Here is a 14,091-nt window from a genome sequence, read left to right as displayed (position 1 = left end):
AAACGGCAGATAAAGAAACGTTTCGAGGTAGTTTGACACGAGAAAGTTCGCTGTTTCACTCGGTTGAGTTATGCTAATAAATTTAAACTGCGCAGGCGGGCAGCTATCTTAAATACGGCCCAAGCTCCAGTGAGACCCTGGCCGAAGCTAGCAAGATAATTAATGCGACTACCTGGACACAAATAAATAGCGTTGGGCCTTTTGAAAACACCTGGAAGCAACGTTACTGAAATGCTAACTTTAATAACTTTCTTTGAACTGTAAAGTCCACTTGAAGAAGATTAGCCAAAAGCCACGCAGTTGCTAACGGACGCGCCATCACCGTGGAAACGGAGCTAGCTTAAAGTTGAAGTGCCCGGCCGCCCGCCAGAAAGGTAAATCACGTTTTGGATAAATTTTGGATTAACAACGTGACAAACTGATGTGGCTTGAACCAACATATCAAGAACAAATGGCATCTTCCCCACCTGAACTTTTAAAGAACTTCGGCCGTGATCTTCAGTCGATAGTTACATTTCCAGGTTCCTGATGCCCATTTGGAAAACGGAGTGCTGAGGATTTTGGACCGAGTACGCTGTGGACTGGATGGCCTGTGACTTCAAAAGGTAGGAGTGACTGTTTTATTCTGTTTTTTGGTGCTTGGAGGCAGCCTTGCCTTTTTCTGTCTTACTTGTGCTTCTTTGCGACACGCCGCTTGTCGTTCATTATTGTGCTGTGGGCTGCTGTGTTAGGCTACATTATCCTTCGTTGTTTCTGTTGGTGAGTGCATTTAGGGCTGGATGATTACTCATCACAATCTGTTGACTTTCAGTGGAACTGTACGTTGATAGCTCAAAATGGTAATTAATTCAGAAACTTACAAAGTGAGTTATTGAAGTTTGTGTTTTTCCCGTTTTTTGTGTTTTGTTTGATGTAATGCAGTGGAACAAAGATTATTGCATCCATCATCCGTTTTGTTCTTTATTTATGCTAGTTCGAGTACTTTTGACATGATATGAAATGGGAAAATATCGTCATTAATAGTAGAATCTTTATTTTCAAACATATTGCCAAGTCTTATGTACACATATGCACAGGTATACATCTGGTAGAGAAGTGACCCATTATTCTGTTGTCTATTGTATTCTGGATTATTCTATACTGTGCTAACATTACGCTGTTTGGTTGCCGGCTGCCGTGCCGTTACGCTTTTTTTTTGGCTCATTTTGCCTGCTGTGTGCTTTTATGTGAATTGTATCATACTTTCTGATCACAAATCTCATTGCAGTGTATGCTTGTTTGATCTGCTTTCTTCTTACAACATAAATCATCTTTTTTAACATGTTGTGAATCATGTTGTGCAAAGAGAAAGATGTGGTATGCATGAAACATACACAACAACAACACGCATCGAATTATGGGCTGGATGGGAGATTCAGGACAATTTGTCTGAGTCCAGAAGGTAGGATATTATTCTATTCCACTCTGTGCTGCTGTGTTGCTTTGCTGCTGTGCCATTATACAAGTATTGGTCGCTGTACCACCAAGTCACCTTTTTTTTTTTTTTGTGTGTGTGTGTGTGTGTGTGTGTGTGTGTGTGTGTGATGGTTGATTTTGCTAAATTACTCATTTTGTCAGTAATTAGTTATGGACATTTATTTGTTGGGCCATGTCATCAGATGGATTGGAGAAATACTTTGAGCTGTGATGGCTGTATTAATTTATCATTGTGACACATGGCATGTGGCTAAACTGTAGGTGTTGTTCAATAATTATTAATTAGCAAAATCCAGCAGGGTTTCATTTTCAGCTTTATTGGTTTAAACAGTTAACTATTGAAGTGATTTAATGATTTATTTTGGACTGTAATTATTGACTTGTATAATGTAGTTACACTACTGAAAGGCTTTTGGCTTCATCTTTGAATGCAAGTTGGGACATTATACACTGTGCATTACAGTGATAGTTTTAGTCAGAGGTGGATTAAACAGCAGCATGGATGCAACATGCCTGTAACATGTCTACTGTCTATATACATACTGTATAGAATTGTTATATTGTATACTGATTTTTTTCTATTCTATTTTTTTTTTTTTGCTGCTGCTTGGGTTTGGGCTGTCTTCCCATTATCCTCTCACTGTTCCACTAGCTTGTTTGTGTGTGTGTGCACATACATGTATGCATGTAGTACTGTTGTCTACCTGCCACAGTGTTGTTTGCAGTGGTTGCATGCTTGCGTTATTTGTTGGAAAATGGTTACAGTCACCTGTAAAATCAACTGGACAGAGAGCTCCCTCTTTAATCAAAGTGCCCCCATTAGGAAAAATTGGGAAGTACTTATTTCGGCAGTAATGAGCATATTTTTTCTATCATTCTGTGATTGTGTGAAATGGCATGTCTGGTGTGTCTGTAGTTGAGGCTGCAATAATTACAAACACAAATCCACTTGGACTTCAGCTGCACGTGTTAAAACCCTTAACAACAACAGTTAACTCGAGTGGAATGAGTTTTCATAAGTGTTTTTATATGAAACTTTTTTAAAACTTCAACTTGTAAAATGTAGATACATTAGGGTATGAATTGGTTTTCATTGCCATAGATGGTGCAAACAAAATGCAGCCATCCAACAGTTGCATTTTCAGTCGAGCCAAATGGGAACTATTTCTTGTGGGCTGTCAGCAGTACGGTTTAAGAGTTGTTGCCCTCAGGTGCTCTCCAGAAACCTGTGCTTCCAGGTTTGCCAGGCTTTAATAAAACACTGTGCATTCCAGTGCCATGTTTTAGTCAGATAGTAACAGGGGATCCTGCAACAAGAGTAGCTGTTATGTGTAGCTGTTCATTTATTATCCAACTTGTTTCCTATTGTTTTGTAATCCCATAATCTTTTGCAATCCATTCACACAGCACAATTTGTACTAGATTATCTCAGGATATTAGAGTTATAGACTTCTTAAAACAGTTTTGCACATGAAATTACAATACCAGCATACAGCTATTTCATTCTTAGGCATGATGAAAGTTGTTACTCCTTTTCCTTGTGGTGTACCAGAGAGATCAGAGTAGCAGATAGACTGTTGCAACCATGTAGTCATAGGAGGGTCCACAGTCTCCTACTAGTTAGACCAAGCCAAGAAAAGCGTATTCCTGGCAGAAAACATACTGGGATGCACACAACAGCATAAACACCTGTGTCCAGTCTTGTGCAATCCAACACAGAACACCCTCAACACTGTTGTGAAAAAATGATATTTCATTTTTGATGGCATGCAGTTTGTGATTGTGATTGCATTATGTTACAGGTTGTTCATCTTAACTTGTCATCCACTCCCAGTGAATAAGATAACAAACACCATTATTAAGCATTCTAAGCCTTACAACAATATCTGATGCAGGGCAATTGTGTTGGATAACATAATATTGTTAGGTGGTGGTTAGGCCCATGATAGTTTGCATCATATGTATGTACTTCTGTATTGCACAAAGGTATTCAAAGGCAGCTAGACAGATTGTGACACTGATTAATTACTGTATTGATAACTCAGGCTCTTCACTTTAACAATTTGTTCAGTCCTAATAATCACCAACACAAAAAACCTTTATTAACAGATGCTGGTTTGGGCATTAATATACTCTATCTTGTGGGCAGACTCACATTTCTGTGCCCTATTGAATAAATTATCACTTTCCATTTATGATTAATGGGGAGTTTAGATTTTGTTGTCCCTTAACTGACAAGAAAAGAAAAAAAAGGAGCATATTTTTCAGTTGCAGTTCATACCCAGGAGAGGCACCTGCAAATCGATTCTGAACTGCACAGTTAAAGATGAAAAAGAAATGCAAATCTAAAAAAAACAGGCACATTGCCACATTAATTATAAGTGAAAGTTGACTGATATTAATTAAAAATTCCATTACGCTAACAATGGTAATCAATTATATGAAAGGATTCATTAACAGGGAGGCAGACAAGACCTTCTTTTAAACTACAAAACATCGTTGAGCTCAATAGACAAGAGGCAGAATCACAGCCACAACCTTCTTAACACATTATCAAAAGAACACAAGTGATTTTACTTAAGAGAGGAGAAAATTGTCCATTCCTTTCCTCTAACAGTTGTTTCCAATTTATAGCACAGGAGCCAACAAAACAGAGTCTATGCATGCAGAATTCAAATGATGGCATTACTGATAACCTTATGTAAATCCAAAAAAGCAAACATGCATTTGGTTAACAAAGCATGTGCAGAATGACTGAATGAGAGCTGGCTCGTAGAGACAGCATGATGGTATGGACCCATATTATACTGAGAATGTCTTTACACTCCATTTTTCATGATAAACATAATTAGCAAGATGCTTTGCTCAAGGTACCAGTTGACATGGCAGCTATAAAAAGAAACAGGTAGTGCGAGGAAGTGAAGTAAGAGTCCTGTTACCATCCAAAGCCACCATCTGTTTGAGTAATTATGTTTGCAGTCAGAATTTTTTTTCTCTCGGATGATTGGTCAGTGTTCACAACCTTGCAAGATGCCAAACATGTCTAACTGTTTACATTTACATTTTAGACAGTTAGTTTATGCTTTTGTCCAACGGATGTTTCACTGATCCTGAAGCAGATCAGAATCATACTTAACCTCATTTTGACAGGATTTATGGCCTTTTATGAACGCTCATTAGATACTACAGGGTGCAAAGCTCTGACCTGCAATGCAGGATCAGACCATGGCCAAACGGCCAGTGCCCCGGGTGTGGCTGTAATGCCCCCTCTGCTGCATGGCCAGTTTGGCATGCCCTATCTTGAACAGGACTGTTGTGTCCTTAGAAGAAAAGTTGTGGATTTCCTCATCCAAACATTACATTGTAAACATTAACAGCTTAAGTGCTAACTTCATCAGCTGTGGCAAATTATTGGTTTCATTAATGGTTTATAGTGCAACAATGTGTGTTTGCATTAATTACCGACGGTAGCTGATCAGGCTAATTATCAACTAATTGTACTCAGGTTCCAGTGGCAGTATGCTGTAGATAGTTGCCCTTTGTGTGCATGTTTTTAAACTATTTTCCTAAACATGATGTGCTCGATGGTGTTATTAATGACTCCTGATGAAACGTGAAAGCTCAGCATTCTCATTGCCCTTTTTTAGCTTCCCTTTTTTTTGGTAATAGTAAAATTTATTCGCCCAGAAACGGCTAATATTTCTGTGTATAACATGACCTCCTCTTCCTGTCAGTTGCTGTGTGTCTGCAGTGTATCTAGTGACGGAAACGACTAGTAGTCTGGCCTTGAAGTTTCTCATCGGTGTGTTTAATGTTAAACTGGTAGAAAAAAAAAAAGGGTTTTTAGTCATTTTTGTGACTGCTCTTATGATCTCAAACTCATGCTAATGGTTGCATGGGTGCTGTTTTGTGGAAAAGTCAAACATTCAGGTTACAATTTTACAGTTTTGGGAAAATTGTGGGCAATCTGTACTGACTGTGGAATATTCACATTCTTAGGGTAGTGATTGTGCTTAAGAAGGAATTCTTAGCCTTGAGAGAGGGTGGTGTTCCCTGTTACTTTCAGGATTTGCAGCACATGGTCCCTCATTGGATATGCAGTAAACCCGCATATTGATTAATTTGAGCGATTTCAGAGGAGAATGTAACCAACCTCTGTAGAAAATGCTGTAATTGGATTTCTGCAACCAGGATTATGTGGAGCTCCTCTTAGGAATGCATATGGAAGCCACAACTCTTTGCTGATAGTGAGCCAACATTGTTCCCTGAATGGCCCAGCAACCCCACACCAGCAAGTACATTTGCAAATCAGTAAACATTCTGAAAAGGGTTAGTTCGTACTTGTTTTTGTCATCAATACATCCAATTAAGTATCTGTGTGGATTATGTAATTTAAAGTCCTAATGGAATGAAATTGCATTGTTTTTGTCTGATCGAGCATACGTATCTGCTCTGTAAATCACCTTTCTCCGCTGAGGAAAAAATTTAACTAAAATAGGGGAGTTATATTTTATATTATTGGAGTTGTGATGGTGCCCTCCTGCATCAATGCGACAAAATGTTGTTCCAGTATTCATCCGTTTAGATGAATACCTTATGTTGATAAAGCCAATTGAATGTTGCATTAAGCAGAAACATAAGCGTTCTGTCACAGGCACAACAGACAGCAGCCTGCAACACAACACAAGACCCACAGACTTTGTACAGCAACCCACATAAGCTTTTCTGAAGTCTCCTTGTTATCTAACTGACACTCGTGAACACGTGTCTTGTCCTGCACCTTAGCTTGTTGAATGAGCAATATTTCCCAGCATCCATTATAAAGATGTCCCCTTACTGGTGCCATAAGGCCATTTGTTGTCGATTTATTGTACTGTGAATGAATTAATTCTGATCAGTATTTAACGGTGGCTTATGCTTTAAGCAAGACATACAATGTATGTATATACCTCCCACGAGAATTCATACGATGTGCTGTCAATCAGTGTAAATTATTCTACATCCATTGGTGCTTTGTATGCATCCCAGAGCTAACGCTGTCTTGACTTTATTTTTATGCTGCTATTCATTATGAGGTCTGCAACTACCTTTCAGTCCAACAACTATTCAAACACTGTCCTTCCAACCGAGTGGTGAGATGAGATACTGGCATTGCGCTGGCATGGTGGTATGTTGTAGGTGGCTGCAAGTTTGTGCATTGTCAGGCCAATGCCATGTCACACCACATTGTGACTTCTGGTTGCGTGGTAAGTTTTCGCAGGTAGTTGGTGTACTGGTGAGCTGCTGATGGAAAGAAAACACTGTGTCAAATGCTGCAAGCTTATTATAGCTGATCGATATTGGCTTGCGAGCCATTTCTTTGCTGCTGACAGCTCGGAGCTTGCTATCTGGGTTGTGTCATGCCTCAGTCAGGTAATAGGGATGGAGGGAGAAAATGCACACATACACACAGGAGACTATATGGGTGGATTTGCAATGACAGAAAACATGTATAGGAATGTGTGTGTTTGTGTGTGTGTTTCTATGTGTGTGTGAGGGAGAGAGAGAGCAAGAGAGGGAGATGGAGAGAGGACAAAATAGGACAGATTGACAGATATAGCCTTGGGTGTGTGAAAAAAGATAGACGGTGTTGAGTTGCATTCACCTCTGAAGCTGTATTAGCACAATACAGTGCTCATCTCACCGTAAGTTGTAAACTGGCATTCATCAAAACCATGACAACTACGTTCATTGTTTGTAGATGAAGATGATGAAGTTTGTCACTATGCTCCTTCATATAAGATTTACCTAGGTGAAGGATCAGAGTCACTAAAAGGATGCAACAAGCAGCAGCTTTATCATATGTTACTGATTTTCCAAATGTGTTTTCACCTCAGGTTGTCTTTTGCTTTTGCAAATAACATGATGTAAGAATGATTTTTGACATATCACATGAATGTACATAATTGTTATTGATCTTAGATCTCGGGTTAGGGCTTGATTCCCTTTTCTCATATCACACTTGATTAAACAATATAGTGATATTGATACAACATACAGACTGCAATTTTCTACCCAGAATTGCAACAATATTGCCCATCAATGTCAAGGAACAAATGGAAAATGTTGACCGTGGTAGTAAGTGATACTGATTGGGGCATTAGCACACCGTTTGGAAATATGATCCCGGCAATTCAGGGAGAAAGTCCATTACCCATGAGGATAAAATATATGAAATATATTACTTTGGCAGGACAGATGAATGGCACCATTAGCTTTTATTTCAGCTGTTCTTTTCAGAATTTCTCGCAACATTCATCATCAACATACATTACAATTGTAAATGCCCTCAACCTCTTAACATGTTCTAACGAGCAGCTGAATCACTGGCACACTTCATGCATAATCTTCAAGAGAGCAATCCTTTCAAATTACTTTGCATTTGACAGTGAATTACTTGGGCAACAAATTCCAACATTAATTTAGAGATAAGATCATATGAGCATTTTATAGAGGAGTGTTTTATGTACCTTTGACATTATTTGCAGTTTCTCTGCATTTTCTTCACTGGCATTCAAAAAAATATCCTTATCTAAGAATGTAATTCCTGTTATTAAATGATCTTATGAACACTACAGTCATATGATTCCTGATATATGTACTTGTGTGCTATGTTTTACGTTTCAGTGATTGCAGTATTGTTGTGTCAGACAATAGGTTACTGCATTAGACATGCTTTGTGGATGTCATGGATAGATCAACAAGATTATGATGTGGCACTTTGCTCAGGCTCCGCATGTAATAGCCTTTCTTAGCAGTAGGTCACTGAATAGACCTCTGCATAGGAACAGTGCAAAGCAATCAAGTTATGATGCCTGTGATTTTGGAGTTGATGTTAATTAACTGCTGGCTTGCAGTAAGTCCCACTGAAGTATTTTACAACACTGGCTATCATCATCATTGTGTGTAAACAGGTTTGCTGCCTTTATATGGGCCTCTTCAGGTTTTCAAGCATTTTACAGCTAAGTTCCCAAGCATTGCAACTGCACCATATTTAACCGTGTGGAACACGCTATCACGAGTATGGATGGTAAATTTCATACGGTCAGATGATGGAATCTCTCTTTGTTGTGCCTGGTGCATAAGTCTTGTTGAAAAGATTTTTATGTCCTTCTTATAGGTCCTCATTGAAAGATTAAATTGCGGGCTCCACATCAGTAATAAATCTCAGCCAGGTGTGGGGTGGGACCGGGAGGAAGAGCCATCAATAAAAAGAAGGATGGTCATTCCTTGTCAGGCAGGAAGCGAGGGAATAAACAAGTTATAGGACACAGGACTGCCCTTCTCGAGCAAAAGTGGTTTGTTGACTTGTATTTAAATGAGTGACCTTTTGTCTGCAAGTGTGAGAAATGGGGCATTGGAGCATGCCACTGCATGCCTTCACATGCTCTGTATTGCAGTAAAGGGCACTAACTGAGTTTTTTTTTGTCCTCTTTCCTTTTTATAGGTCCAAAGTGTGAATATCTAAATTGATTGGATATCGCTTTAATCCTCAATGCATTGGAACATATCATATTTGCTTTCTGAACTTAATGGGTGCAGGGTTTTTTTTTATGAAACGGATTCCTTTACTGTATTCTCTTACCAAGCATATCATATCATATCATATCATAATCATAATCATAGCATTTGTTTTGTCCCCTTTGTGAGAGTCTTACTGTACAGAAAAAGAAAACAGGGTAGTGTCTGGTATCTCTTTCTGTGGGAGGTAACACAGCGGAGACTCTCTGACGTGCAAAAATATATTTTTAGATACATTGCGAACCTAGAGACCAGGTTGTTCTTACGTGGGTCCAATCACTCCACAATGAGATTGCAATGGATAGGATTCTGTGCAAATGCTCTGTGTAGTCTCTCCCAGCTCCCTTACTCTCTTTCCAATTTCTCTGCACCCTCCTATCTCTCTCTCTTTCTCACATACAACACTTGCTCTGTTTTTATACATATCCAAGCCTTTATCTGAGTTGTGCAATCACAAGATAAAGTCAGTATAAATGATTAAACAATGGCTGAAATGTAAAATACCAGCCTACAAATTCTTTTTTTTTTTTCTTTTGGTCATGCTCCGAAGTCCATCCACTTAGTGACACACTGTATGCTATATTGTCAATATAAAATTATAGCATGTCATCAGAAAATCTCAGCATTGTTTGTGATGTCAAGCCTGACAGACATTTTGCTTTTGATTATTGGTGTATTTGTAGTAAGCGGCCATTATATTTGTGCTTCGAAATGACAAGCACAATTCCTTTTAAGTGGATTCTGAATTGCCATATTACTATAATTCTAGGTAAAATATGTCAAACAGAAATGAATGAACAATATGTTCAAATGGAGAGTGCCATGATGCAAGAAAGAAATGCTGGAAAATAGCTGCTGAACTCAGCGGAGAGTTTAATAGAGAGTGGAGGAAGCAGCTTGCCGTGATATACCGCCTCACCACTAATGGCAGATTTTTCTTGCAGATAATCACTGCTCAGCATAGGAAAGGCCTCAGCATTATCTAATTGTGAGTGCACAGGGTTGTTCCATCAACCCTTTTAAGCCCTCTGGGCTTTAATTGCTAATCTGTAATAAATGTGGTTGTTGTCAAAAGAAGATTGTCAGAAGTTTCTCAGCATAAAAGCTTGTATCACATGTGAATTGTTAGTGCTCAGAGTAATTTCTAATCAATATTTTCTAGTGGTTCTTTTGTTTCTCAAGTGACAGAATAATTATTCATGTCTTTTTAAAGCTGTGGAAGGAGACAGTTATGAAATTATAATGGTTTGTTGTTAGGTGGCTCTCTTAATTTTTTGTTAATTGCATCAGAATTTGGGAGTTACACAGCACTGGTTTTCACTCAGAATAGCAGCCTTATAATAAACTTGAACAGGTATAACGGTACAAAACCTTTTTGAAAATATCATTTGCACTCTTGCACTGCTTTTTCTTACTACAGGGACATTGTGGTATGTATACCTCCATTGTACGATTTCAAAAGTAAATTTGATTCACTCTAAATAGCAGTTGTATTTTCCACAGAGGAAACATAGTGGCCCAGAGACTCTGAAGACGTTGTGCCTCTACTATATGTGAAAAATTAAATAAACACTTTTCTAAACAGCTACAGTTCAGATGCCTTTGAGCAAGGCTCCAGGGTGTTTCCTTCCATATTAATGTTAGCAGTATGGCACTAGCAGTAGTTCTAAAGACCATGTCGAATCTAGTCATGACCTTATTTGTGCCTCAGGGAGTAAAGAGGATAATTAAGTAGATCGAGTAAGTTGTAGCTATATTGAGATGTAGCATTGTGTATGTAAAATCAATGTAAATATATTGTCACACTTTTTGTTTTTCTGAGATAGACAATTTTTGTCCTCAAATTAGGCCTCATGCATTAAATGTTTTAAGAGCCTGAGTCTAAATTTATTGTCTTTCCTTTATTATGTATTCATACCATGCTACCAAAACAAGTGGAAAAGCAGACATGGCATATTTTTCTACTGGTGTCACAGAAGAAAAGAAATGTTGCTTTGCTTGCACTCATTAATCTGAAATGCACCAAACAGCAAGTAAAGATGGATGCTTTTTTTTTTTTTAAGCATGTCCTTCCCTGTACAATTCCCTCCTCAACACAATATTTACCTGCAGCTCATATGAGTCCCATATGACAAGAGAACTATAGCCCTGTTAAGATTACCATAGTAATTTTTATTGTGACTATGAAGTATTTTCAGTTTGGAAGATGTAGTATGAGGTGTGTTTTGTTTCACCATACTGAATTTTTTTGTTAAAAATTGTGTCCAGTGTAATATATTAGAAGAAGTGGGATAGCACTGAGATGTCTGAAACTGTGTTGAAAGCACAAATAGTACGCCGATGCTTTTCTAGGTATATTCTTTATATTGGACAGGCACTTTAAGACTTTGTTATGCGCAGCAGTTAAATGGATTAGTATCAAACAGCATTAGATAATTTTTTTTTTTTGTGGTAAGGTGATGTATCTTATAAATGTACCTGCATACTTCCTGTGGTTGAAATGGGTTCAGTGAAGTCTGAGACTCAGATGAGCATTTTTTTTACATTTTAAAAAAGTAGACAATTAATTAATTCACAAGGACAACTAAATGTTATCATGTTGTTTCCAAACACCTGCTGTCACTACAAGCGACCGCTGGTGCATTCAGGTGAACGTCACCAGTTAATAGGGAAATTAGTTGATCCGTAACACTGGAACTCTACTCTCCACTACACCATCAGTAGCTGTCCCTCTCCTCTCCTCTCTCCACCCTTCCTCCTTTACTAGTTGTCTTCCATTCTTTATGCTGTCAGAACTGACAAAATTGCCGCATCTTGTTAGTCATGTGAATTATTTTAATTTTAATGGACAGTGCTAATTAGTTGTGATTTGACTGTTGCAATTACAGTTGGCAGTGATGCATTTAATACAACACTCCTGAAATAGATTTTATTATTGCTCACATGATCAGGTTTTGGTAAAAACCGGAACATAATTTCAGTGAGGTTTCCACATCGTTGGAAGAATGACACATCTCTGAATAATATTGTCTTCTCTTGTTCATTTAATTGCACTGTGAGGCAAAATAGAAACCAACCTAAAAGCTTGATGAAACACTTCTTATTGATCCTGAGACCTCAGAGTTAAATAGCAGCTAACAAAGCCTTGAAACCACAGATAAATAAGGACTGACTTTTTCACCTGGTTTCTCAATTTTTAGTCATATATTTACACCCGTTTAACTGCCTTTTTAATATCAAAAGTACAGCTACTGCATAAAAAGATTCATACAAAACAAAGGTTACCTCATAGTGTGCTAGTATGTGTAAATGAGAATTTCCAATGCATGGGACGTTTACATAAAGCAACCCTGTTGCCTCACATGCTTTAGAAATATCGTGTTTCAAAAAGATTTAGGGTAGGTAGAGCTGTACCTGAATTAACATTTTCTATTTTCTTTACACCAAGTTTTGTAGGTACATCAGATAGAGGACCAGGTACATCAAATTAAACAGAAGTAAAATGCTTATTGATTGTAAGCACAAGATTACAGTTCTCATAAAACAAAAAACCTGCTTTCGTTTTGTTTTTCTCACTGTATTTAAGGAGGAGAAAGAGGGAGAACACCAAGCTAAACAAAACAGAGGCTCACTACATCACCTGAAGAAGCATGTTATCATGCTCACACTCAAAAGTTACATTGTGGCTAAAAGTTTCTCAAATATTTCAATTCAAGTGTTAAAGGATAAACGGTGTGGTGTGGCATGTGCCAATTAAGTTTTAATTTTACATGCAATAATAGTAAAAATATCTAAATAAATATTACGTTCATTAATGTTCAAAGAAAGGTATTGAGGGAAAAAGTGCAGAGTTGCTCCTCAGCTGCGCTACTGAAAGAAATGAGTGCTTACACATAAGAAAGAATACTAGTAATAATTTTGCTAATTACTTCTTCATTTGGTCCCAAATGGCACTTGTGCCACTGATTGGGAAAGCAGCAGTTACTTGTGCCACTATAGCCCCAATACTCTGCAGACCCCTAAATGGAAATCATGTTTACACTCTAGAGAGAATACCTTACCACAATTAGGCAGTGATCTATTAAAGGACAAGAATTCCTTGCTCTAAGCTGCATGGTCCATTAGAGTTCATTTATGTGTCTTGAAAACAAAACTGTTACTCTTATAGACCTTTGTGATGGTACTTGATAATTACTTGGAAGACATGTCACTGACACCCTGCCCTTCAGGTCTCCAGGTCTTATTTGTTTGACTTTTATCCTGTTATCGCTATGTACAATTGTTTTGAAGCAAAAGCTTTTCCCTTAAGATTGTCCTGACAAAGGTCTGGGGATCTCATCTCCAAATGCTTTTCATATGGCAAAGAATCAGTCAATTATTTTGAAGCAGTGCAGCAGTCCAGGATTAAGTGACTTAGGAGTGCAGCAGACAGCAGCCTCCCTCCCTCTGCTTTTAGCCTCAGAGACTTCCACAAACAGCATGGCTTGTCAGGGCTGATTGCAGCGGTACTGGGGCAGATAAGTCAGTCTTACTATTATCCTATGTAAGCTAGGAGTGCCAAATTACAGCTTTAGCCTTAAAACCCCACAGAGTTTACTTACGAATGTCTTAAGCCACAGCAGAGAATAAAAAATCCTATACTAAAAACAGAGATGGCCAAGGTTTGAAGGGGGACAAAAAGAAGTGTGTCTCAGTGGATGTGTGTACACTATCTCAGCCTGGATTCAGTTAAGGCTAATGTGTCTCTCTGCTGTCTTTTTATTGCTGCCAGTGTCTTCCCTGGCTCATAACTATGATGTTCTGACAGCTTTTACAGGGACTGTAATTTAAATTTATTTCTACCATGCCATTGATTCTTTCACCACTTCAATGTCATATGTGTGGCTCGTCTAACATAGAAATGTTGGCACAGCCCCATTAGCATGTATGGATTTTCTCCCCATGCCTGAGACCATTTATATCTTAAAACACTAACAAACAGGGACAGTTTTACAACGAGCATTAACAGATTAAAATGGTGAGGCTTCGTACCAGGGGCAAAATGAAAATGAGTAA

General features: G+C 38.2%; 1 protein-coding gene across 1 annotated transcript in view; it reads right to left on the bottom strand.

Annotated features, from left to right (window-relative positions):
- LOC143340104 (cadherin-12-like) overlaps positions 1-14,091 on the bottom strand; it is a 94,653-nt gene that overhangs the window by 43,883 nt on the left and 36,679 nt on the right. The window lies entirely within an intron of this gene.

This window comes from Chaetodon auriga, chromosome 21 (assembly GCF_051107435.1).
Source record: "Chaetodon auriga isolate fChaAug3 chromosome 21, fChaAug3.hap1, whole genome shotgun sequence".
In the NCBI taxonomy this organism is placed as follows: Eukaryota; Metazoa; Chordata; class Actinopteri; order Chaetodontiformes; family Chaetodontidae; genus Chaetodon; species Chaetodon auriga.
This window is presented reverse-complemented; position numbering and strand designations above follow the sequence as displayed.